Genomic DNA, 5,923 nt, shown 5'->3' with positions numbered 1-5,923 from the left:
TTGATGGCTAACCTAGTAGGAGCTTAACAGCCAGAGAATAGACAGTTAAATCCATTGTTAGTTTATTAGTTGATTCATTAGCTAGTTAAAACTGCTAGATACAGGCTTGCCATGCTCATAGACTTCATGTTAAAAGGTAAACAGATTTCAGTGTAACTTTTTACTATTCCATCATTTAAATTACTGCTCCAGTAATCAATTGCCTGTGTCTTGAGGTGAGTAACTAGATAAAAAAAAGTATAAAGTTTATGTAAATTCTGAGGATACAAAAGTTTAAGTTATAAGGATCTTTTAAAAAGGTGTTTGTGGGTCTAAGAAGGTATTTTAAGGTACGCAAATGCAAGTTGTAATGCCATAAGAAAGTAATTTATGGCATAAATGAAAACTTTCAGATTTTCTCTCCCCCCCTTTATGCTGCCTTATGTTGTTATAAGATTTTAGAAGTTCATAATTTTAACATTGATCAATGGAATTCTAATAAGCTGGTGGAGCATGAGCTGCTTACTATTCAGTCACAAGGTCAAGATTTTAATTTCCCTTTGGTTGTCTTCTGAATATAGACTTGTGCTTCTTATTATGCTAAAAATATCTCTGTCCAAACTGTATAACAGCCTGCTAGACTGAGAAAATAGTATTTATGTTTTTTAACCCAAAGCTATAGCTTTTAGTAGGTCTCAACAGCATCAGTCTACTCCTGCTGTCTCACAGACACCTGTTAACTTCTTTTTTCTAAAATATGGCTCTGAATACAAGGATGATACTAATATACTTCCTTTTGTAAACTAAAATTCATATAGCCTTCAGGAATCAAAAAGTCATAAGACCTGTCACACATCAGACTCCAGATAAGTATGCTCGCCTGATCTTGAAATTGGGTTTTTTTTCCTTGTTCTTGGGATGCCTCACTTCCCCGTTTACTAAACAATTTCAACTTCTGTCCCTAGTTTATATTTGTCTCAGCAGATTTTTACCTGGTTGACAGACTCCCTTCAGGGATTGCCTGTGGATTGCAAGCTTCTGTGTTCTAAACTTGCTGGAAGCTGATATAAACCAGTCCAGCCAATCTGATTGCCCCCGTCTTTTCAACTGGATTGCTAATCAAATGTTTCTGATAAGTGGCCCATTGCCTAGCCTTTGACTAACCTTTCAGCTTTTCTAGGCCTAATGTTGGCTTGAAGAAGTTACATAAGAGAATATGTTGCCCATTGTCCTACCTAACAGTTGAAATGCTAAGTCAAAAGAAACTCTGTCATAAGAGACAAATGGCTTCCTATTGACATGCCAGACAATCGACCATTAGTTCTGTTTCTCTTGGTCATGCTTTGTGCCCTTGCATGATTATGTCTAGCATTATAAAAAAAAAAAACAAAAAAACAATTGTTAATGATCAGGTCTACATAGTCCAATTCATGGGTGTTAAAGTAACAATACCAGCCCTTGGCCACATCTCAAGGATTTGAAAAGGAATCTGACTTGAGGGGGGAGTGAGAGGACTTAATTCCAAGGAGTCAGCCAGTCCCAATCAGAGTCATGTAGCCTCCACGGACACTAGACAATCCCAATCAAGGTCACATACCCACAGTAGCAATTCCCCTTTCTGGCTTTAAAAGGAGCCTATCGGGTCCCCTCAGAGTTGCCACCATGTTGAGAAGGTGGTGACCCCAGCATGCTGGAATTCTCTGCAGAATAAACACTTTGTTTTTGCATTCCATCTGAGTCTGGCATCTTTCTTGGGTGATTCACAGACCCTAATATTATTATCACAGAAATGAATACCATAGAACATATATCATCCGTGGTGGGTTGAATAAGGATGTTCTCCATAGGGTCATATATTTGCATGCTTAGACTTCAGTGAGTGAACTGTTGGGAAGGATTAGGAGATGTGGCCTTGTTGGAGGGCATAGATCCCTGAGGGTGAGCTTTGAGGTTTCAAAAGCCCGAGTCATTCTTCCAGTCCTCTCTCTCTCCTCTATCTCTGCCTGCTGCCTCCTGACCAGATGTGAAATTCTCATGCCTGTCTGTGTGCCTCCATGTTCCTTGCCATTATAATAGTGGTCTAACCCTTTGGAACTGTGAGCAACCTCCCAATTAAATGCTTTCTTATATTAGAGTTGCCTTGGTCATGGTATCTCTTCACAGCAATAGAACAGTGACTATGACACCAATAGCAAAAAACCTTTACTGCTAAAAGAAGAACACAGAGATATGTCAGGGGGCTGGATGTTCCTGTAAGAGTATTTTGGGTAATGGGGGTGAGCCTTATCTAATCGGTTGGAGACCAGGAGAGAAAATAAGGCTCATCTTTAAAGGTACTTGCTGCCAACCCTGATGACCTGAATTTAATCCCTTAGACCCACCTGGTGGAAGGAGAAAATTGACTCCCCCAAGTTGTCCTATGAGCTCCATATTCATGTGTTTGCACACTTGGGCACACACACATAAAAACATGAGTGTGCTTGGAAAAAAGGCACATCTTCAACAAGTGGTACTGGACGGCTGCATGTAGAAGAATGCGATTATATCGTACTTATCACCCTGCACAAAACCCAACTCCAAATGGATCAGATACACTGAACCTGATAGAACAGAAAGTGGGGAAGAGCCTTGACTTCATTGGCACAGGAGAAGACTTTCCGAACCGATAGCCAGGCACTAAGATCAGCAATCGATAAATGGGACCTCATGAAACTGAAAAGCTTCTGTAAGGCAAATGACACTGGCATTCAGGCAAAGGAACAGCCTACAGAATGAGAAAAGTTTTTACCAACTCCACTTTTGATAGAGGACTAATACCTAAGGAACCAGATATCATAAAATCAAATAATCCAATTTAAAAAAACGGGGTGCAAATTTAAACAGAATTCTCAACAGAGCAAACTTAAATGGCTGAGAAACACTTTTTTAAAATGTTCAACATTCTTTGCCATCAGGGAAAGGCAAATCAAAACTACTTCAAGATTCCCCTGTACACTTGTCAGATTGGCTAAAATCAATAATACAAGTGACAGCTTATGCTGGTGGGATTGTGAGATAAGGGGAACACTCATTTATCGCTGGTGTGAATGCAAAATAATATAGCCACTATGAAAATCAATATGACAGTTTCTTAAAAAATTGTCAATCGATCTACATCAAGATCCAGTTATACCACTCTTGAACATATAGCCAAAGGACATTCCGTCATACGACAAAGACATCTGCTCATTTATGTTCACTGCTGATTTGCTCATAATCCTGAGAACCTGGAAACAATCTAAATGTCTCATTGTTGTAAATGTAAACATGTTTTTGTTTTAATTCCAGGTGTGGCATTCAGATTGTCTACGGCAGCAAATTATTTCCCTGATACAGGCTCTGAGAGGTGCCCTTGGCCAGCTGCAGATAGTTTAAATCTGAGGACTCTGGAAAGAGAATAAATGCTAAGGCCCAGAGAGAAAAAGAGAGCTCTGAGAAAAAAGAAGGCTGCTGATGCTTTCCCCCAACTGCTCCTGCTTGTGGTTGATGCCGTTTGATGAGAAGAAGTTGGAGATATCCTGAAATGAAGATTAGACTTTTCACAAGGAACCTGATGACCCTAACCAGCAGGAAGCAGCTAAGATAACTGTGCCTCCTCTCCCCACTAATTCTTTCTCTTCTACCCGGTGTTGGGGTGTTGGAAGGAATTGCATGGAGAAAGGAGGAAGAAAAGATAAGAAACATAAATAAAATAGTTTTTAAAAGGGTGCTATATCCCACAACTGAAGAGAAAATGTGCTACATTTACACAACAGAGTATTACACACCTGTTAAAACCAATCACATCATGAGATTTGCAGGCAAATGGATGGAACTAGGAAAAAAACATTCTGAGTGAGGTTTCTCAGAACTAAAAAGATGAATATGGTATCTATGCACTTATAAGTGGATATTAGAATTAAATAAATGATAACCAACCTACAGTCCATAACCCAAAGAGGTTAGGTATAGAGGAAGAAACTTTGGGTGGGGGAAAAAAGGATCTCCCTGTGAGGGAGAAACAGAATAGGTTTTCCAGGTAGACTGGGGGTAGGTGGGGACCAAATGGGAGGATCAGATGGAAATGGGGAAGGGAATGTGGGAAGAGACAGCTGGAATTGAGTGCATTTGAGGGATGGTGTTGAAATCTAGTGGAATGAAAAGTTCCTAAAATTTATGAAGGCAATCCTAGTAGGGTCTCCTAATAATAGGAAAAACAGAGTTTGAACTAGCCATCTCCTATCACTAAATAAGGCTTCTAGTAGCAGGACTGGGGTTGAATTAAATTGAGTTGTTCGCCAAGAGGGTCTCATGAAAATCCACCCCCCCCAAAAAAAAAAACAAAAAAACAAACAAAAACAAAAAAACAAATAAAAACAAACAAAAAACAGACTTGTGGCTATAAACATGTTTTTGTTTTGATCCCAGGTGTGGGATGTGGGACTGATTCAGATGGTCCACAGCAACAAACCATTTGCCTCATGCAGCTCTGAAAGTACCTCTTTGCCAGCTGCAGATACTTTAAATCTGAGGACTCTGAAAAGAAAATGAATGCTAAAGCCCAGACTGTGGAGGAGCTACAAGAAAAAAACAAAGCTGCTGCTGCTTCCCCCTGTGGCTCCCAGTTGCTGTTGACAAGAAGATGGAGATCTCCTGAAATGAGGATTGGACTGGCTCCAAGGAACCCAATGACCCTGACCAGCAGGACGCAGCTAAGAAAGAGAACTGCGCCCCCTCTTTCACTAAACCCTTTCTCTCTCCTACCCGGTGTTGAAAGGTTGGAAGGGGGTGGGGTGGGATAGGGAGAAAAAATATAAAAGATGCAAATAAAATAGTTTTTAAAAACTACACTAACACAGACTGTTGCTAAGACAATGGGTTGATCTCTTCAAACCGACAGTGAGGCCCCACTGCCAAGGGCAACACCCACACAACTCAAATGTACATGGAGAAGAAAAGCTGGTACTTACATGGAGCCTTTACCCCTAGTTTCTACTGTCTTTGGTGTGGGAAGATACTGCAGGCTGCCAAAGGAGAAATGTAAACATCATTCCAGCCATAAAAACTTTGCTCTACTAGAGGGCAAATATAGCACAGAACTTGTGGGAGCTGCCAACCCCTTAAGTCTGATTTGACTTAAGGCCCATTCCATGAGATAGAACTCATACATGACACTGTCTGGGTGACCAAGAACCAGAAACGAGATAGCCCAGAGACCTAGCATAGAACCATATACTAGTTGCCTTAAAAAGAAAAAGTAGCAATAAAGAGAGTTCTAATGATATTTTGCTATACGCATAGATCAGTGCCTTATTCAGCCATCACCAGAAAAGCTTCCTCCTGAAGTAAGACAGAGTCTAAATGGGAGGTCATTGGAACTGTTATGCCTAGTTCGTCAGACCCCCCCCAAAGACCAACAGGAATTGTCTCCACTATAAACACATGAGGGTTTAGTACAGGTCACAAGCTCTCTGTGGAAACAGAGAGGTATGCGGCCCTGAGGTCTGAGGGAACAGGGTTTTTAAAGGGCAAAACTCAAGCAGGGAATTTCCAAGCCTTCGTTTATTTTAGGCACCAAGGCCATAATGGTCCTGGTACGTCCATCTGGAGGATATCTGCTCCTGTCAGAGAGGGGGAACGATTAGCACATCTTGTGATTTTTATTTCTTAGTAACAGGACCATGTGGCCTTGGTCACCAGCTAGGGGCCATCTAGCTAGGTGGTTTGCCAGACAATGGTAACTCTCAACGGCAAGCCTGGTTACTTTTCTGCAGCAGGGCGGGTCTGTCTCAACTTGCCCGCTTCTTTGTCTACACCAGGACCACAGTCATGTTGCCCCAGGAATTAAATTTCAAAGTTTGGACCTCTCAGAACACACAGCTCTAAATGAGATGTCTTGGTCAAATCCCTCCCCTCAGAGCTCAGA

The sequence above is a fragment of the Psammomys obesus genome, unplaced genomic scaffold (assembly GCF_907164565.1).
Source record: "Psammomys obesus unplaced genomic scaffold, mPsaObe1.curated_primary_1811, whole genome shotgun sequence".
Taxonomy (NCBI): Eukaryota; Metazoa; Chordata; class Mammalia; order Rodentia; family Muridae; genus Psammomys; species Psammomys obesus.
The sequence above is the reverse complement of the archived record's forward strand: the minus strand, read 5'-3'. Positions refer to the sequence as shown.